This window comes from Coregonus clupeaformis, chromosome 34 (assembly GCF_020615455.1).
Source record: "Coregonus clupeaformis isolate EN_2021a chromosome 34, ASM2061545v1, whole genome shotgun sequence".
NCBI lineage: Eukaryota > Metazoa > Chordata > Actinopteri > Salmoniformes > Salmonidae > Coregonus > Coregonus clupeaformis.
Window position 1 is genome coordinate 22,358,667 of NC_059225.1, and position 22,541 is coordinate 22,381,207.

Sequence of the window (22,541 nt, forward strand, 5' to 3'; positions counted from 1 at the left end):
AAATGTATACTGAACAAAAATATAAACACAACATGTAAAGTGTTGTTCCCATGTTTCATGAGCTGAAATAAAAGATCCCAGAAATGTTCCATATGCACAAAAAGCTTATTTCTCTCTAATTTTGTTCACAAATTTGTTTATATCCCTGTTAGTGAGCATTTCTCATTTGCCAAGATAATCCATCCACTTGACAGGTGTGGCATATCAAGAAGCTGATTAAACAGCATGATCATTACACAGGTGTACTTGTGCTGGGACAATAAAAGGCCACTCTAAAATGTGCAGTTTTGTCATACAACACAATGCCACAGATGTCTCAAGTTTTGAGGGAGCGTGCAATTGGCATGCTGACTGCAGGAATGTCCACCAGCTGTTGCCAGATAATTTAATGTTCATTTCTCTACTATAAGCCGCCTCCAATGTTGTTTTAGAGAATTTGGCAGTATGTCCAACTGGCCTCACAACCGCAGACCAGGTGTAACTACTCTAGCCCAGGACCTCCATATCCGGCTTCTTCACCTGCGGGATCGTCTGAGACCAGCGACCCGGATGAAACTGTGGGTTTCCACAACCAAAGAATTTCTGCAAAAACTGTCAGAAACCGTCTCAGGGAAGCTCATCTGCGTGCTTGTCGTCCTCACCAGGGTCTTGACCTGACTGCAGTTCGGCGTCGTAACTGACTTCAGTGGGCAAATGCTCACCTTCGATGGCCACTGGCATGCTGGAGAAGTGTGCTCTTCATGGATGAATCCCGGTTTCAACTGTACTGGGTAGATGGCACCACCACCATGGGGTGTAGTGTTAGTGTGGGGGGTGGCTGATGTCAAAGTTGTGAACAGAGTGCCCCATGGTGGCGGTGGGGTTATGATATGGGCAGGCAAAAGTTAAGGACAACGGACACAATTGCATTTTATCAATGTCAATTTGAATGCACAGAGGCCCATTGTCGTGCCATTCATCTGCCACCATCACCTCATGTTTCAGCATGATAATGCACTGCCCCATGTCGCAAGGATCTGTACACAATTCCTGGAAGCTGAAAATGTCCCAGTTCTTCCATGGCCTGCATACTCACCAGACATGTCACCCATTGAGCATGTTTGGGATGCTCTGGATCGACGTGTACTACATTCCACAGGCCACAATCAACAGCCTGACCAAGGAGATGTGTCGAGCTGCATGAGGCAAATGGTGGTCCCACCAGATACTGACTGGTTTTCTGATCCATGCCCATACCTTTTTTTTAAGGTATCTGTGACCAACAGATGCATATCTGTATTCCCAGTCATGTGAAATCCATAGATTAGGGCCTAATGAATTTATTTCAATTGACTGATTTCCTTATATGAACTGTACCTCAGTCAAATCTTTGAAATTGTTGCGTTTATATTTTTGTTCAGCGTATTCATGGTCATTGTAATGGACAGAGGACCTCTGGTCTACTCCCATTAACTCAGACTAAAATTGATTGGACATTGGAATCAGCATTGACCCCGTCAGTCATTTCAGGCACTCTCTCATCTGCTGGTCCTGTGTGTGTGTGTGTATGAATAACAAAGAAGGTAATGGGTAGATAATGGATACACTTTGGTTGCTTTTCAACCTGGCAAATCTGAATGATTATGTTTGTTGGTTCAAGAGGCGTGTCTATCTATACAGGTGGTTTTGATTGCCTTTGTAAAATGTCCACAGCTTTGGACCTAGCTCTCGAAAACTCTAGGTGGAATTCCTGCCTTCCACCTACAGTGCTGACATTGCTAACAGAGGCAGTTTGGAACTCGGTAGTGAGTGTTGCAACCAAGGACAGATGATTTCAGATGATTCAGCACTTGGTGGTCCAGTTCTGTGAGCTTGTGTGGCCTACCACTTTGCAGCTGAGCCATTGTTGCTCCTAGATGTTTTCACTTCACATTAACAGCACTTACAGTTGACCGGGGCAGCTCTAGAAGAACTGACTTGTTGGAAAGGTGGCATCCTATGACAGTGACACATTGAAAGTCACTGAGCTCTTCAGTATGGGCCATTCTACTGTCAGTGTTTGTCAAGGAGATTGCTTGTGCTCGACTTTATAAAAATGTAAGCAAGGGGTGTGGCTTAAAAGCCGAATCCACTAATTTGAAGGGGTGTCCACATACTTTTGGCCATGTAGTGTACGTGAAAGCGCCCTTAGTCATGATCAAGGGCTACTTTGGACCATGCCCTGATGGGTCTACTCCTTTAAGAATTGATTCACGTCGTGCGGAAGCTACTAGCACAAGGCAACTGTGGATAAGTTTGCAAAGGAAGCGAGTGTACGTTTCTAAACATACAACGAGAGTTTGCGCTTGAACAAGACTATTCGGAATTGTCAGCGGCGATTGTTTTTCTCCGGAGAACGTTCATATTTACTTTTGTCAAAGAAACAGTGTCTTAGGCGATTATTGAAGGGCTTTGAATAAAGCATCAGAACGTGTGGAGATTTGACCAATTCTAAAGACTTCGGAAAAGTGATGTTCAAACATCGTATCGTCTGAGATTTCTCTCGCAAACATGACTGCTTGTAGAAATAGCGAATGACAAAGGAATAACTTTTCCCTCAGAATATTCAAAATCGTCATCCATAGGCTAATTGTCATATCGTTTAAATTCAACGAAGGTTGCCAGTGGTAAGTTCATTTCATTGCATTCTTTTTGCACTCACCAAATTACTAATTAAAATGTTTCGAAATGTTCTTTCATGTTTCAATGCATTCTTTGTTGATGTCAATTTTATTCATCTGTGCAATCAATTAATCAATTAACGTTGCACAACAGTGTAAAAAACATGTTCCCGCTTCCCATTGATTGCGCATTGTAGGCTATTATCCCTTGCGCTTGCAATCATCACGGTCAAGTAGCCTACTGCCTTCATTCTCAAGTAACAGTCCACTGACACGATATCATTGGTATAACTGATCAAACGGTCTTAATTCCCCACACATGGTTTAAAGTAAAAGGTTGAGCAATCAACGTCTCATTTACAGGGCCTGTGCCTTTGGAGAGGTTGGCTACGTCTCATTTGGCACCCATATAGTGCAATACTTTTGACCAGAGCTGGGAATAGGGTGCGATTTGGGACTTAAAGGTACCGAACAGTCATTCTGATTCCCATGTAAAATATCCTTTTGAGTGGCTAAAACATCATCCAGAATATTTTCTGTAAAATGTTTTTTTTTTTAAGGTACTTTTTCTCATGTCAAACTACCATGAAGTCTGAAAAGACAGACTGTGTGTGCAGGGAGCTCACCTTGACTGACAGTTCTTTGAAAAGCAGCCATGTCAAGCAACATGGACAGCAAGCAGCATTGCAGTGAGATTATCTCAAACAAATTTGCTAATATACAAAGCACAAAAAACAAACACCTGTCATGCATCAAATCATGGTTCACAACTTATTTTGTTTATCCAACTAGGGCTGTGATGGTAATTGAATAACCGCATAACTGACATTTATGGATGAAGACCTTGATGAAAATAACTGTCAACTGTTTAATTAGGCCTACATAACTTTTTGATAAATATATATAATCACACACACACTACCAGTCAAATGTTTGGACACACCTACTCATTCAAGGGTTTTTCTTTAATTTTACATTGTAGAATAATAGTGAAGACATTATACTATGAAATAACACATGCGATCATGTAGTAACCAAAAGTGTTAAACAAATCAAAATATATTTTATATTTGAGGTTCTTCAAATAGCCACACTTTGCCTTGATGACAGCTTTGCACACTCTTGGCATTCTCTCAACTGGCTATTTACTAATGATTACAAGCAATTGTTTTGCTAACTAATTTATTAAACCATCTAAATCTCCTCTCTCCAACTGTCGTTTGATGCGCCAGCAGCTAAACCGCTAGACGTGAGGTGTTGTAGAAGCACTAGCCTATAGGCTATCGCACTTGATGTGTGGACTTTTTTTTAAATACAATGCAAGTTTTCATTGCTTGCTACTAAATAAATAAATTGTTTTTTTTTAAAAAGAAGGCTGGATGTGTCTGACTATTCATTAATTATTCAACAGCAGTAGACAAGGTTGTTCTGGCTCTGAGGCCTATAACGCGTTCATGTTGTGTCAAATGGACAATGGGCCAATCCTCTCCAACCTGGCATGGTATAATTTGATACCAATCTTTTCTTAATTTATAGGCTAGTCAACGCTCATAAATAGGCTATGGATGTGTATTTGTTTCTATTTTAATGATTGTCAATTTCATACTATCGCATAGCTGTCTCTCTCCCCTTCATACTTTCCTAGTCAATTCATTCTTCATTCTGCCTAATTTCAGAAAGCCTAAGGTAGGCCTATTTTTGTAATTTAATTTTTTTATACGTTTTAAGGAAAGGATAAATATTTGCTCTTGTGTCTGACATACGCTGGTGGCTTTGATTGACGGGTCCATTACGTGTGTGTGTGTGCGTAAGTTAGCTGATTCTCTCTATAGGCCTATATATCCATTTTTAGAAAGTTTCCTAAAGTAGCCTGCCTGGACTCCATCTCTTTACATTTTAATAAGAATCGAACACTCCTGTCATGATTTAATCTTGTAAAAAGCCTATTTTCAGTAGCTTCGACTACATTATTTCTCATTACAGCATCCTCTCTTTAAAGAAATATGCCGCTGCCATCGAATGACCGCAGCAGCAGGGTTTGTGACGTTGCGCTAATATTTTGGGGAAATTTTGAAATAAATTGTGTGAATAGATATGTAGGTTGAAATAGGATCCGTTTTAGATTTTATTTGCAGAAAAGTCAACAGACAAGGTAGGCATATCTTTATTTTGACTCCGTCATGCGCTAATGTTGTCAATACGGAAATACGATAAATCCTCTCCAACCAGGCATCTCTTAATGATGGCCACTCCAATACCTTGGCTTTGTTGTCCTTAAGCCATTTTGCCACAACTTTGGAAGTATGCTTGGGGTCATTGTCCATTTGGAAGACCCATTTGCGACCAAGCTTTAACTTCCTGACTGATGTCTTGAGATGTTGCTTAAAAATATCCACATAATCTTCCTTCCTCATGATGCCATCTATTTTGTGAAGTGCACCAGTCCCCCCTGCAGCAATGCACTCCCACAGCATGATGCTGCCAAACGGTTCTCTTTTTGTTTCATCAGACCAGAGGACATTTCTCCAAAAAGTACAATATTTTCCCCATGTGCAGTTGCAAACCGTAGTCTGGCTTTGTTATGGCAGTTTTGGAGCAGTGGCTTCTTCCTTGCTGAGCAGCCTTTCAGGTTATGTTGATATATAGGACTCGTTTTACTGTGGATATAGATACTTTTGTACCTGTTTCCTCCAGCATCTTCACAAGGTCCTTTGCTGCTGTTCTGGGATTGATTTGCACTTTTCGCACCAAAGTATGTTAATCTCTAGGAGACAGAACTCCTTCCTGAGCAGTATGACGGCTGCATGGTCCCATGGTGTTTATACTTGCGTACTATTGTTTGTACAGATGAACGTGGTACCTACAGGCGTTTGGAAATTGCTCCCAAGGATGAACCAGACTTGTGGAGGTCTACAATTTCTTTTCTGAGGTCTTGGCTGATTTCTTTTGATTTTCCCATGATGTCAAGCAAAGAGGCACTGAGTTTGAAGGTAGGCCTTGAAATACAGCCACAGGTACACCTCCAATTGACTCAAATGATGTCAATTAGCCTATCAGAAGCTTCTAAAGCCATGACATCACTTTCTGGAATTTTCCAAGCTGTTTAAAGGCACAGTCAACTTAGTGTATGTAAACTTTTGACCCCCTGGAATTGTGATACAGTGAATTATAAGTGACATAATCTGTCTGTAAACAATTGTTGGAAAAACTACTTGTCATGCACAAAGTAGATGTCCTAACCGACTTGCCAAAACTATAGTTTGTTAACAAGAAATTTGTGGAGTGGTTGAAAAACAAGTTTTAATGACTCCAACCTAAGTGTATGTAAACTTCCGACTTCAACTGTATGTAAACAGAATGGGCACATACAAATAGGAAAAAACTATCGTAATGCAGTAGTGAAATTGCAAATTTATTTTGAGTCTGATAGCCTATGCGTTGTGACAATATGAAAATGTGACAGTCCTCTCCAATCTAACATTTCTTAATTTGTATATGGTTATGTCAGTGACCTAACTGTGCATTGGCCTGGCCAATTACCGTAACTTCAAATTCCAAGACCGTCACAGCCCTATATCCAACTGTTTGGTTATTGTACCAACATCAATATAGATAAAATGTTGGATGTTGAGCTAGCTAGCCCAAATGGAATTGTCAGCACTGTTTATCAAGCTAGCTTACTCATCTTGGTCAACTGCCAGACAATGTTAATATAGCATGACTATAAATGATTTCAAGAAGTTTGGCATGTCTGTTGCTGCAATAACATGACAACTGCGTCAGAGTTTTGGGTGACCCTTCCCTACTTTTTGCTGGCTGAAGACCTAGCAGTATGAAAAATGTATGCACTCACTAACTGTAAGTCGCTCTGGATAAGAGCGTCTGCTAAATGACTAAAATGTAGCCAGTTACTAGCTAAAACCAGATGAACGCGGAAACCTATACGAATCTTTGCCTTAGATGAATAGGGGAAACCTATAATTATATTTGCTGACACACTGCAGTTAAATTTTAGAACCAGTAGACTAGCTACCTAGCTATGTAAAACATGCCCCTCTGCGAACACAGTACTTATTTAAATTGGGTAGGAGAATAAGACGTTATAATTGGTGTATTAAAATGAGAGGATTTTCACAAAATCCCCTTAATATTCCCGCCTCCTGAATCCAAGTGGGGTGGTAGGTAGCCTAGCGTTTGTGTTTTGGGCCACTAACTGAAAGGTCGCTGGTTCGAATCCCCGAGCCGACCAGATTAAAAAATCTGTCAGTGTGTCCTTGAGCAAGGCACTTAACTCTAATTGCTCTCTGAGTTGCTCTGGACAAGAACGTCTGCAAAATGATATTTAACATTGAAGTGTTTGACACAGGGGAGGGGACCAGTAACTTTATGATCAAACTTTATCAATGAAGAAGCAACTGACATTTTTCAAACTTTGGTCTACATTGATCTTGTTTCATCCACATTTCCATTTTCATGGAAAATATCATTTTGACTGCAGTACCTTTTTTAAGGTTGTGAAACTGTAGAGCCTGGCAAGCACAGTGGGGCCAAGGGCAGAATACTTTATCACTAAATGAGAAGCCACGGCGCCCGATAGATCACGTTACCCTTAGAACATGTCACCCAATACCTCAACATCCAGGACAGGAGGCCAGGGGAACGGGCCTAACAATAGGACGGTAGCCTTTATCACTTGGGAGAAATACTGCATGTTATACTGTTGATGTGAAGGCATACATACAAACTGGACCTCATACTGGCCATTTACGCTATACAAGCGGCACTCGCCTAACCACTCTATCCTCGCCCACGTGGGTGCTAGCAAGCAAGCTAGGTAGTGCTACCTATCAACAGTCATTGTCAGCCAATCCAGTAGGGGTTGGAAGCTATGGTGAGCTTCCATTGGTCACTTGCGTTGCAATATCGTGGAGGATTTGAATACAGTTCAGCTTTCCCCGACTTTAGTCCTGCCCTGTTCAGCTCCCTCGCCCATGCTCGCATCGTTCAACGGTCCATCTGCCCACTCCGCTTCTCTCGTTTTCCTTCCATTGAAAGTGAATGGCTTCCGATGCAGCTTCCTAGTGTAAATGGCCCTATACTGTAGTTTGCAGTCCTCTTCTTTTGATGCTGTGGTTAACATACACACACACACACACGCGTCCATGTCGGTCAGTGCACTACAACAACATTGTTTTATCACCCCCAAAGCCCACCCCACCCACTGTTTTAATGTGTTTTATCTGCTGTATGGGTCCTTGTATAGGGTTCCTTTGGTCTTTTAAAGTCTCTTGAAACATCTACATGTAGGCTACAATGATTCATGGCCAAGCTGAAATCTCATTAGAGGACTAATGGAGACTATAGGCCTATGGATGCAGTAGCCTATACATGGATCTAATGCCCATCTATTACCCAAGAAAAGGAGCCTGATTACTGTCTCTGCCATGTAGGATTTGTCATGGATCTTAATCCTATGAAGCATCGTTATGGCAGGCCTATATGGAGCAAACACTGTCTGTGACTCCAAATGGCTCCCTATATAGTGCACAAAATTCTAACCTGAGCCCTGGTCAAAACTAGTGCACTATATAGGTAATAGGGTGCCATTGGGACTCATCCTCATTCTACTGTAAGCGTCTCTGATCTCATGTCCTCTTTGTCTGGCTTTTGAGCATGTCATTAACTGACTGTCTGTTTGTAGATGGCGCCGGCGGACTAGCCTAAATGCTCATTAGGCTTGTTTTCATAACCTATTTCAGACAGTGTTGTCGGTTCAAGGTAGAACACCAAGACCATTAAACTAGTGTTATGTTATTCCTCCTTATTTGGCAGGTAGGGTAGTTATACAATTACCTGCCAAAATAAAGACCTGCTCCGTAGCCTAATTTCGAAGACTCCCGCCTCCCTATTACTTCTCACTTGGAAGTGGTCTTAAAGGATAATTTCCTCTCGTGTGTGTTCACTGAGTGCGTGCAGTTAAGCTAGTAGTTCTGCCTCAGTCAGAGATGAGAAGAACATCATTCTTGAACATTGCAGGGGGATGGATGTTTGAGCTGGGGTGATGACGGCTAGATTATTACTAGGGGTGTAACGATCCATCTACTACATCGATGTATCGATTTATATTCCTATGATCCAACTACATCGATCTGTGCTCGGCGAGTTGGCCTTTTGGACAACATATATCAATCTAACATCGTTTTAAAATGTAATAAATCGATTGTATCGATACTAGGAAATAACCCATTGGATTTAAGCACGTCAGACTTTATATGGATGTTTTTTCTTAGCACTTTTAATGATAAAGGCTTTAAACATTACTCGATTCAGTCTGCCTATCCGTGACGTCATCGCCCCGCACCAGCAGCAGCGCAAAGGCGCAAAGACAACAAAACATAGCATGGCGGACGACAGAGGAGAAGCCGACGAGCGAGAAATTATCAAGCCACCATTGCGGTCCTTACAAGAAACAGGAATCTAGGAAACTTCACCTGCACTGTCCAGTATCCAGGTATTTATTTCAGTCACACTGGTTGAATTTTTGGCTAAAAGGTTACTGAATCGATTTCAAGTCACTGAATCGTTTCGGATCGTATCGTTCTAAATGAACCAATATCGTCCTTGAATCGTATCGACAACCACGAATCGTGATACAAATCGAATTGTTGTTAAAACGAATCGTTACACCCCTAATTATTACAAGTATTTGCCTTTGTTTAATGATCTTATTACTAAGGAATGGGTGGTTGGTAGGGCTGGGAATTGCCAGGGATCTCGCAATACGTTATTATCACGATACATAAGTGCCGATGCGGTATGTATTGCAACTCTCATGATTCTATATGTATTGCGATTCGTTCCAAACGTGTTGCTCACTATATGCCTGCTGCAGAGAGACGAGGGAGAATCACAATGAGTATTGATCAGTCATGAAAAAAAGGCTGGAAACATGTTGGCTCACCATTTTAGAAAGAAGATGGAGAACAAGCTATAGGATGGAGAAATACCTGCGTTTTGGCGCAGGTACAGCAGACTAACGCTACCTAGCAAAAAAATGAAGTATCAATATATCGTCAAAATAATCTCTATGTAACGTTATTATTTTATTTTTGTATCAGTATTTATTTATTTTTTGTCATTTAGCAGACGCTCTTATCCAGAGCGACTTACAGGAGCAATTAGGGTTAAGTGCCTTGCTCAAGGGCACATCAACATATTTTTTTCACCTAGTCGGCTCAGGGATTAGAACCAGCGACCTTTCGGTTACTGGCGCAATGCTCTTAACCACTAAGCTACCTGCCGCCCAGTAGTGGTGGGTTGACTACCTACCCAGCCATGACCCTCCATAATAACTGGAGAAGACGATGGGGAAATCCCAAATGGCAACCTATTCCCTATAGACAATGCCTTGCAAAAGTTTTCAACCCCCTTGGCATTTTTCCTATTTTGTTGCATTACAACCTGTAATTTAAATTGATTTTTATTTGGATTTCATGTAATGGACATACACAAAATAGTCCAAATTGGTGAAGTGAAATGAAAAAAATAACTTGTTTCAAAAAAATGTGACAAAATAAATAACGTAAAGGTGGTGGGTGCATATGTGTTCACCCCCTTTGCTATGAAGCCCCTAAATAAGATCTGGTGCAACCAATTACCTTCAGAAGTTAAATAAAGTCCACCTGTGTGCAATCTAAGTGTCACATGATCTTTCACATGATCTCAGTGTATATATACACCTGTTCTGAAAGGCCCCAGAGTCTGCAACACCACTAAGCAAGGGGCACCACCAAGCAAGCGGCACCATGAAGACCAAGGAGCTCTCCAAACAGGTCAGGGACTAAGTTGTGGAGAAGTACAGATCAGGGTTGGGTTATAAAAAAATATCAGAAACTTTGAACATCCAACGGAGCACCATTAAATCCATTATTAGAAAATGGAAAGAATATGGCACCACAACAAACCTGCCAAGAGAGGGCCGCCCACCAAAACTCACGGACCAGGCAAGGAGGGCATTAATCAGAGGGGCAACAAAGAGACCAAAGATAACCCTGAAGGAGCTGCAAAGCGCCACAGCGGAGATTGGAGTATCTGTCCATAGGACCACTTTAAGCCATACACTCCACAGAGCTGGGCTTTACGGAAGAGTGGCCAGAAAAAAGCCATTGCTTAAAGAAAAAAATAAGCAAACACGTTTTGGTGTTTGCCAAAAGGCATGTGGGAGACTGACCAAACATATGGAAGAAGGTACTCTGGTCAGATGAGACTAAAATTTAGCTTTTTGGCCATCAAGGAAAATGTCTGGCGCAAACCCAACACCTCTCATCACCCCGAGAACACCATCCCCACAGTGAAGCATGGTGGTGGCAGCATCATGCTGTGGGGATGTTTTTCATCAGCAGGGATTGGGAAACTGGTCAGAATTGAACGAATGATGGATGGCGCAAAATACAGGGAAATTCTTGAGGGAAACCTGTTTCAGTCTTCCAGAGATTTGAGACTGGGACAGAGGTTCACCTTCCAGCAGGACAATGACCCTAAGCATACTGCTAAAGGAACACTCAAGTGGTTTAAGGGGAAACATTTAAATGTCTTGGAATGGCCTATTCAAAGCCAGACCTCAATCCAATTGAGAATCTGTGGTATGACTTAAAGATTGCTGTACACCAGCGGAACCCATCCAACTTGAAGTAGCTGGAGCAGTTTTGCATTGAATGGGCAAAAATCCCAGTGGCTAGATGTGGCAAGCTTATAGAGACATACCCCCAAGAGACCTGCAGCTGTAATTGCTGCAAAAGGTGGCTCTACAAAGTATTGACTTTGGGGGGGTGAATAGTTATGCATGCTCAAGTTTTCTGTTTTTTTGTCTTATTTCTTGTTAGTTTCACAAAAAAATTTTTTTTGCATCTTCAAAGTGGTAGGCCTGTTGTGTAAATCAAATGTTACAAACCCCCCCAAAATCAATTTTAATTCCAGGTTGTAAGGCAACAAAATAGGAAAAATGCCAAGGGGCGTGAATACTTTTGCAAGGCACTGTAGTGCACTCATTTTAACCAGGGCCCTATCCTATGGTGCAGTTTTTCAAACCTTATGATGCTGATAACAATGATCTGTGTACCACGGAACTAGAATGAGATTCTATTTTTGTTTGTACCCCAAGCAACTGCACTGTCAGTATAGGGCATCCCCAATGCACCATAATCATGCAGGAAAGGCTTTTAATTATTTTTCTGTTTTGCTCTATACTTCAGTCCTTCAAGAAGTGAACTCAATCTGTCTCGCTGAATTTCCATGTTCTAATGTCAGCAAATGATCTGCAGAGGATTACAAAACTGGCATTGTGCGTTTGTCGTACAGTACCATTTTTGTCCAAGGAACAAATTATGATACAAATATATAATAATGGGACTATTACAAAATGAATGTTGGTTTGTTTTGTCAGAATTGATTTGACAACCTTATGGAACCTTATGGAAGTGCAAAAACATGGAGAAAAATATCTCTCAAAGATAAATAAAGTTAGCAGGATTAGTTGATGAGTCAGTTGAGGATGAGTCACTTGTTCTTCACATTCAAATCCAAACTGTTTTCAAGCTGCTCAAACTGTTGTCTTCCTCTCTCTTCCTCATATACAACTGACATTTTTCAGCACTGAAATCAGCTGCTGGTGTTGTCCTTGACTTGACATCTGTAGCGTTGCCTGTTGAATTGAAGAACATAAGATTAGCAGTAGGGTTTTGGATGAAATCGATGACAGGACTGGCCACGGTATGACTGAATGGTGAGCACTGTGTTGGATGACCTGCTAATTGTCTGTGATGTGATGGTAGCAACAGGACAGCTGTAGGGCCTGTCCCAAATGGCACCAATTTTGGGGTACCATTTGGGACTCAGGCATTGTGTTGTTGTATGACCATTGTACTACCTTGGCAACCGGACCCCTCCTAGTACCTGGACCATCAGTCTATCCATCCCATAATCGGCTTCCTGGCCTTGACTGATCTTGTCCTTTCACACCTGGCTTTGATTATCTAGAAATCCCCCCCAGTACAAGCCAATAGCGTCTGACAAGTGCTCGGCCTCTGTCTGTGGATGCGTTCCCAATGACACCCTATTCCTATATGTAGTCCACTACTTTTTAATAGGGCTCTGGTCAAAAGTAGTGCACTTTATAGCGTATCTGGTGCCATTTGGGATGCGGCCTCTCTGTATTTGCCTGCCCACTGTGTTTCCAGAGTTCCTAACTCTATATTTCAGAGTGAGAAACTGCTCTGCTGCCGTGGTTACATAAGGTCTGTTGGGTGTTACATTGTTTTGGGGCCTGGCTGGGGAGTGGGTTCACAGGGTTAGGGGCCCAGAGTTGGGGGGCCTCACCCTCCTCTCCTACTCCCAATCAGACCCCATCTTTGGGGGGATTGAAAGCAGATGGGGGCGCTGAGGTTGGAGGTTTGCTCTGCTCCGTTGTGAAGAATGAGTCAGTGTTTGTGGTAATGAGGGGTTCCACCTGTCTGTAATGCAGCAGAAATACAGAGAAGGATGATGCCTGTGTGCGTCCCAAATGGCACCCTGGTCAAAAGTAGTGCACTAATACGGAATAGTGTGCCATTTGAGACTCACTCTGTGCTGTGGCCCCTCTGGGCCCCCTCGCTATTAGGATCTGATGATGGTGTGATGCGATGGACTGAAGCATAATGTTTTGGGTGGGGATTGTTGCCATAGCGACGCATGTAAAACATGTCTCACGCTGATTGATACAGATTTAATGCAATCCCTCAAACAACCACACCTCTGTTTGTTCTCCAAAAGTCCAACGATATCCCAAATACTTAATGAATGAATAATGCTACAGCAGGTCTGACGTTGATGCTGAAATCAATCATGCAGAATGTTTCTTGATTAAACAAGTACAATGCGTGGAAACTAAATCGGCCCAACCGATTTGCAATTAAGTACAGAAACAATTATTCTCAGTTCCACCCAAGTTACCACAAACTCACTTGGTTTGCAGTGAGATTACTATACGTTAAGGGACTGCATGGAGTAGATTACGCGTTAGAGCGGTAACTGAGGTCCTGATCTTCTGAAACTACTAAACAAACAGCAGCATTGACGGGGATGTGCAGTAGAGTGCCAAGTGCAACAATGTTTTTTAATTCAAAGGAAAATTAAAACAGTATCTCATTAGAGACATTCTTACAGTTCATTCAAAGTATTCAGACCCCTTTTTCCACATTTTATGTTACAGCCTTACTCTAAAATGGATGAGTTTTTTTTTTTTTTCCCCTCATCAATCTACACACTACCTCATAATGACAAAGCAAAAACAACTTTTTGCAAATTTATAAAAACCTAACTTAAATATCACATTTACATAAGTATTCAGACCCTTTACTCAGTACTTTGTTGAATCACCTTTTGGCAGCGATTACAGACTCGATTTGTCTTGGGTATGATGCTACTAGCTTGGCAGACCTGTATTTGGGGAGTTTCTCCCATTCTTCTCTGTAGATTCTGTCAAGTTGGATAGGGAGCGTTGCTGCACAGCCGGGCTCTGGCTGGGCCCCTAAAGGACATTGAGGCTGTTTTATTTTTAATACATTCGCAAAAATGTCCTAACCTGTTTTCGCTTTGTCATTATGGGGTATTTTGTGTAGATTGCTGAGGATTTTTATTTAATCAATTTTAGAATAAGGCTGTAACGTAACAAAATGTGGAAAAAGTGAAGTGGTCTGAATAGTTTCCGAAGGCACTGTAAATCCAGGAAATTCCTGAGTGCCCTAATTCCAGGCCAATCCATTTGTACAGTATTCACATTATGGGAGTAAATGCCATTGATTTGCAAGACTTATTTCTCTCCCAAGCCCAAACAGAGTGCAAACTCCAGATTAAGATACTGTCTACTCTACGCTAAGTGTTCACTAATGCGATGGACAAAGGCAATTAAACAGTTCCTGGGCTCAGGCTGGCAGGCACTTCTCAGATGTTTGGGTTGTAATGCCTAATGCATAAACGGGTGCTAGTGTCTGCCTCTGTTTCCATAAATCAGATTAAGAGCTTACATCAGAATTTAAACGTCAAAACATTGTTAGTGAGACTGTAGGTCTATAGCATGCAGGCTCCAGTGTTTTAAGTTTCAAAATGTATTCACCACGTGCACAGGATGGAAAAGGTGTGAAACAGTACATTGCAATTCTTACCTTGAGCTCTTTCCCAAAAATGCAGTGATATTATTAATCTACATAATGATAGAAAATGGAATACTTTTTTTTTTTTTTTTTTTATTTTTTTTTCCACAAACTACGATGTGAGTAAAAAAAAACACAAGAATACAGGTGTATATACAGGTCAGTGCCAGTACCTTATTCAATGTGCAGGGGTACTGGAGTGGTTGAGGTGGGTTTATGCATAGAAGGATATACATGTAAAAAGGCCTGAAAAGTGACTGGTAACAAGAATATATAAATACTTATGGTAATATATACATGGAAACAGGAGTAATAGTGACCAGTAGCAGGATAAATACTAACGGTAATGGCAATCAATAATCAATGGAGTGTAATGGAGTAATACATCTAATCAATAATCGTTTTTAGCAGCAGCGTAAGTTGTCTGAGTGGGTAGAGACTTGTGGATGGGCATAGTCTGTGTGGATAGTCTGTGGGAGAGGGAGTGCAGTAGTTAGCCATTTAAGCAGGTTGCGAATTACACATGACATAATGGCTTAATAATAAAGACACAATATAAACGGTAAAAATGTATTACTTTTAAATGTGGCATGAACACAACCAGTCATGATATTTTCATCTGATTGTCAAACAAATCACTTCAAAAAGTATGCTAACTGTGCATGTTAGTCCACTCCAAAATACACTGAACAAAAATATAAACGCAACATGTAAAGTGTTGGTTCTTGTTTCATGAGCTGAAATAAAAGATCCCAGACATTTTCCATATGCACCAAAAGTGTATTTCGCTCAAATTTTATGCACAAATGTGTTTACATCCTTGTTAGTGAGTATTTTTTCTTTGCCAAGCTAATCCATCCACCTGACAGGTGTGGAATATCAATAAGCTGATTAAACAGCTTGATCATTACACAGGTGCACCTTGTGCTGGGACAATAAAAGGCCACTCTAAAATGTGCAGTTTTGTCACAACACAATGCCACAGATGTCTCAAGTTTTGAGTGTGCAATTGGCATGCTGACTGCAGGAATGTCCACCAGAGCTGTTGCCAGATAATTTAATTTTCATTTCTCTACCATAAGCTTCCTCAACGTTGTTTTAGAGAATTGCGCAGTACATCCAACCAGCCTCACAACCGCAGACCACGTGTAACCACGCCAGCCCAGGACCTCCACATCCGTCTTCACCTGCGGGATCGTTGTGAGACCAGCCACCTGGACAGCTGATCAAACGGAGTTTGCACAACCAAAGAATTTCTGCACAAACTGTCAGAAACTGCCTCGAGAAGCTCATCTGCGTGCTCATCGTTCTCACCAGGGTCTTGACATGACTGCAGTTTGGCGTCGTAACCGACTAGAGTCGGCAAGTGCTCTCCTTCGATGGCCACTGGAACGCTGGAGAAGTGTGCTCTTCACGGATGAATCCCAGTTTCAACTGTACCGGGTGTATGGCATTGTTTGGGCGTGCGGTTTGCTGATGTCAACGTTGTGAACAGTGTCCCATGGTGGTGGGGTTATGGTATGGGCTATGGACAACCAACACAATTGCATTTTATCAATGGCAATTTGAAAGCACAGAAATACCTTGACGAGATCCTGAGGCCAATTGTCGTGCCATTAATCAGCCGCCATCATCTTTCGGCATGATAATGCACGGCCCCATTTTTCAAGGATCTGTACACAATTCCTGAAGCTGAAAATGTCCCAGTTCTTCCATGGCCTGCATACTCACCAGACATGTCACTCATTGAGCATGTTTGGGAAGCTCTGGATCGATGAAACACACTGTCGTACGCAGTTCCTGCCAATGTCAATTAACTTCGCACAGCCATTGTAGAGGAGCGGGACAACATTCCACAGGCCACAATCAACAGCCTGATCAACTGTATGCGACGGAGATGTCATGCTGCATGAGGCAAACGGTGGTCACACCAGATACTGACTGGTTTTCTGATCCACACCCCTACTTTTTTTTTTCTAGTTAAAGGTATCTGTGACCAACCGATGCATATCTGTATTTCTAGTAAATCCATAGATTAGGTCCAAATGAATTTATTTTAATTGACTGATTTTCCTTTTTTATATGAACTGTAACTCAGCAAAATCTTTGAAATTGTTGCGTTTTATATTTTTGTTCTGTGTAATTCCAGCATCCAAACTGCATGTATACTCGTGCCATTTGAAGAAATGGAAATAGACATACGTTACAAAACACCAAAAAGTGTGCGTAATGACATTCAGCGATTGCCTTTGATTAGGCCCACATTAATTGATGTGTTTTGCTGACAAATGTACCTTTTTTGTTGCCTGAAAAGCCAGGACACCCGAAATGGGGCTGAAACTGTCCCGGAAAAAAATGGTCACACTAGTTGAATCATAACCCACAGACCCTGCGGTTATATCCGTGGGGCGGGCGGGGTTTAGGGTAACTCAATATTGTGTGGATGAATGGCGGGTGGGTGTCAGATGGGGTGAATAAACGGAAAACAATATCTTTCCTTATACATAAATGTATCATTATTGTGCAATTTATATCTATAGTCTACATTTAGGTTTTTCTTTAATTTAGGCTCTTGCATTAGTGCTTAAGCTTTAGGGCCTAACTGTGCCCGCACCAAATGGCCTACACGCCAAATGCTTTTGGGAACGGGCAGAAAAAGTTAATGTTGCTCCACGGAGGTGAAAAGGCAGTGGTGGGAGAAAGTACCCAATTGTCATACTTGAGTAAAAGTAAAGATACACTACATGACCAAAAGTATGTTGACACCTGCTTGTCAAACATCTCATTCCAAAATCATGGGCATTAATATGGAGTTGGTCCCCCGTTTGCTGCTATTTTTTTATTTATCGATAGCCTGGGGCACTCTCATACTCAGACAGAATTTACAAACTAAGCATTTGTGTTTAGTGAGTCCACCAAATCCGAGGCAGTAGGGATGACCAGGGATGTTCTCTTGATAAGTGCGTGAATTTGACCATTTTAATCCTGTCTTTTTAAGCATTCAAGCAAGTAGTTTTGGGTGTAAGAGAAAATGTATGGAGTAAATAAACATTTACTTGCTTTAGGAATGTAGTGAAGTAAGTTGTGTAAAAATATAAATAGTAAAGTACAGATACCCCAAAAAACTATAGTAGTACTTTAAAGTATTTTTACTTAAGTACTTTACACCACTGCAAAAAGGACAATGTCAGTTTAATTCAGTAAGAGAAAAGCTGCGAAATGGAGAGTTAAAGAGAAGGGAGGGCCAGAAAAGTAATGTTTGGAGGATTTGGTGAAGTGGTAAAAGATGATGGCAGTGCTGGTTATGTGTGATTGGGTGACGCTATACTAATTCGACAATAACAAGAAGGGGGCTTCAAATAGGCCTATGTCACTTCAAGGGAACTGTGGCCTACTGTTCAGATGGGTTAAATGGAATAGTAGTCTAACTGAAATCTGGACACTGACTGTAGGTCTATAACCTCTCACATAGCCTTAATATTAACTCCTGCAGAATTAATAATTTCTTGCAGTAAAATGATAAACCAAATGTAGGCAAAATGTTGACTTGGGAACAGGAGTGGAGAAATCTATCTTTCAGCATCTTGGAAGAATGCGACTGCGCAGTTAGAGGTACTATCTTTATCAACATCATAAAAGCAGTTTGACCACAATATGCATCCGAGCTGAACTGAAATCTTATCAGCAACATGTTGGGTTCTTTTTCAAAGCTTTCTGTTTCCTTGCAACCGGTCAAACTGGTGTCATTTGGAAATGTTGGTCAAAAAATAGTTCCTGTTTTTTAGTTATTGCATTTTCTCCCCGGTCCCTAAACGTCTTTGCTCCGCGAAAGAAGCAGAGATGACCGAACTTTACCGACGTCAACTAGATTGACGTGTCGGTCTAAGGCACTGCATCGCAGTGCTTGAGGCGTCACTACAGCCCCGGGTTCGATCCCAGGCTGTGTCACAGCCGGCCGTGACTGGTAGACCTATGAGGCGGCGCACAACTGGCCCAGCATCGTCCGGGTTAGGGGAGGCCTGCTGAGATTTCCGTGTCCCATCGCGCTCTATCGACTCCTTGTGGCGGGCCGGGCGCCTGCAAGCTGACTTCAGTTGTACAGTGTTTCCTCCGACACATTGGTGCGGCTGGCTTCCGGATTAAGCGAGCAGTGTGTCAAGAAGCAGTGCGGCTTGGTAGGGTCGTGTTTCGGGACAAGACTAACTACCAATTGGGATATCACGAAAAGGGGTAAAAGTAAAAAGTATTCATTCTATTGATTTTGACATTCTGGTGAGCAAGGGTTTAGTTAGTCTTCTAGGGCAACATATAGTGACCGAAGCTTAAATAGACTGCATTTAATTAGAGTGAATCCAATTGGTGCGATATCAGCTGACTCAATCAACTGATGCCGCTACACTCAGGTTTCCCTTCTGAACTGGCTATGCTTAATTTCAGAAAGAAAACACCACATGTATGTTGAACACAAGGCAGTGTTCTTGTTATGACGACTAATGTTCCATTGCTAATTGTTCATTGCTGAGTGCATAAGTACTGTTAACATGTAAATGTCTATAATACAATAAAATGGTGATATTGTGCAAGATTAAGGGATGGAACATTTAGTGCTTTTCAGACTGAACAACCCATAAAAGCCATCAAACAGACCACCTCTAGCAAAGGTTAGTGTAAACACGACACCATCACCTTAAGTGAACTCAATCGAACAGATGGATTCCTGAGCGGACTACACCGAGATTAACTGAATCCCTGCTATCAGTCCTTTGCCTACCTGAAATTTGGAATAGAAAATGAAACATGGTTATAAACAGACATCATACAGAGAGAAGAGCAGACGACTGCTGCAGCGCACCGCCCAGCTACGACATACTGTACCATCACATAGCATAACACAGAGTATACTAACCACCACCAAAACCGCAACTAAAACGCTAAGTACATATAATCACCTGTGCTATCCAAAGCCTAATGTTACTACTAATACAGCTCAGCAATAGTTGAACATCTGCAGCGTGCCGGTGAGAGTGGCATGATAATCTAAAACCTAGGCCTACCATATAGTCTACCTGAGCTGGAGCTATGTCGAACACTATATGCCGGTAAGCCATGAGAGAAGATGGATGACCTGATAACGAGAAATACCCAATAGAATAAGCATGTGTGTCTGCAATAAGTTCTCTAACAGAACGTACCAATAGAGGTAATGAATGTTTGATCACCAACAGCTGATGTCCATTTGGGGTTTTAGCAAGCCCACACAGCATGCTAGGTAAAGCTAGCGTCACCACCCAATCTAACGCGACTGGAAGCTATAGCGAGCCTTGAATGGTCATTGCACTGCGATACAGCGTCAGCTCCCCCACTAAGGTCCAAGGTGATAACTTGAAATCTGAGGGGAAAAAATGAATTATTAGAGCAGTAGTAATCAATTTAAAATGAGGTTGGTACTTTTGTGAATATATTCTTGCTGATGAAAAGACACAGTAATGTTAAGCCAGCGACAGACTGACGCCATCCCAGTTGCGCAAAATATTTCGCTGCTCGACAGCGCATGTAGCAGCCCCCAGCATTTGGGGCAGCACATTGGTGGTAGATATGTCACGCTCAGCTAAATGACTTTAGCAGAGTGAGCTGCATCAGGGTATAAGATGCCTTGCATATGCACTATGTCAAGCATGGGAACGCACGTAACTTGCTAACTACTATCGTAGTATAGTATACTCCTAAGATATGCCTAACCTGATGTTTCATGATCCCTCCGGCGAGAATGAACGATGTCAAACCAATTCATACATTGTAAGAATGCATGTTTTATCCTGAAGGGGCAATCTGGCATAAACCAAGATGGTAATCCCACCATTATTAGATACTAGCTGGGAAAGACTGCTTTGGATGACCGTAACCAAATAATGCATTGTAAATAAGATAGTAGTCCCGTGTAGCTCAGTTAGTAGAGCATGGCGTTTGCAACGCGAGGGTTGTGGGTTCGATTCCCACGGGGGGCCAGTATGAAAATGTATGCACTCACTTAACTGTAAGTCGCTCTGGATAAGAGCGTCTGCTAAATTACTAAAATGTAAATGTAGTATAAATCCCATGGGGGGAAATTGATTGCACCTGCCAATAATACATCACAATAAATACTCAAAACACCAAGACACACCGACACTAAAGCAGCACATCGTCATGAAGTAAACTAGGTGTTCATGTAAAGCCTCATGCATGTGGGTAAGAACTGCGAAACATCCTGTTTGCACCTGGGTAGAATTCCCTCTGTCACCACCACCTCACTGTGCTCTTGGCAATAGCAATAATGCCGCCATGCCATATCGACTATGTGCAGACGATACAGGACATAACCGCCAATGCATGAATAGGACAAGCATCGCCTTGGCAAGGTGATGAATACAGAGCCTAAACATGCACATGGTCCAATAAAAGCAATATCAGCAGCCATGCCATAATGCAAAACTGTGTGCAGATAAAGAAGCAAAGATGGCAGCTAACACCTGAATGTGCGAGCGTTCACCACACATTAAAAATGGCAGCGTGAAACACATGAGAACTAGAATGTAAGACATGAGGATAACAAAATGCAAGCTGAAGATGAATAATAAGAGCTAAAACAGGACTAGGATGAATTGACCACGACAATACAATAGCATATGACTAGATAGTCACTATGCTGTCACTAGAATAATACTACTAGAATGCATGACGCATGATGGAACCATGGCTAATAATCAGCCTAACCTACTGCTGCAGATAAGGTGAAATAAAACTACGCAACTGAATGATACCTTTTTTTCATGTATGAAAATAGGGTGACTCATTGCACAGGATGCACTAATGAGCTTGTACATACTCTGGATGCTCAGAGCAGAAAGCAGCAAGGTGTAGCTAGACGAGCACACTAATTCAGACCAGTCTGCATGTAAAGTGAATGCATTTCTAGCTAAAACTGTAAGGAGTAGGTTTCCAGACATGAATGTGACTCCCGGCGCAAGTCACATTAACTAATGTGACTGAGATGACGCCATAAAATGTACACTGATAGTGAGCCTTGCAGCTGTCTCGTGAGCTGCGCAACACGCAGTGATGGCTACTATCGATAGATTGCTGCACTAACAAATTAACGGACATATAGACTAAAATAGGATAGAAACGCTGTGTCCGAAGCTGGGATTAGGAACAACAAATACAATAGACTATTCCCGAGACTAATGTACTGAGCAAGTTAGCTACCTAGCTAGCTATTTTGTAGCCGGCTATTGACTGACGACAGTAATCGGTAGAGCAGCAACATGGTTGATCCTCGCAATCAATGACCGCAGCAGCCAAACATTGCAACATAATCATATGTGACCGACTGGCTGGATTTTGTCTTATGCAGCAACATTTGAAATTGTGTTTTACATTGAATAAAAGCAGAGACTCAGAGCTAGAAAATGGTATATCATCCACTACAGTTGAAGAACAATGTGGAAAGTAATTCTGCTTTGAAAGTTAATAAACTTTTAACCCCACTTTTGAGAAAATGGCCCTTGAATGTTTTGGTACACCTACTGGAGAGCTATTCTTTGTCTACACCCATTCAGCATCGTTCACACCCTCTTAAGCCTTAGCCCCACCCATCTCTTTAAGGATTCACATGTGAGGCCATGTGCTAAACCATGAGTACGGTAGTGTACTAAACAACCAAAGATTTCAAGAATAA

General features: G+C 41.8%; 1 protein-coding gene across 1 annotated transcript in view; it reads left to right on the forward strand.

Annotated features, from left to right (window-relative positions):
- The first annotated feature begins 2,624 nt into the window (after positions 1–2,624).
- The window catches only part of LOC121549955 (supervillin), a 123,399-nt gene continuing 103,482 nt past the window's right edge, over positions 2,625–22,541 (forward strand). The window contains exon 1 of the mRNA XM_045210529.1: positions 2,625–2,645. The gene's annotated coding sequence lies outside the window, so the exon portion shown is untranslated. The remainder of the gene's footprint in view (positions 2,646–22,541) is intronic.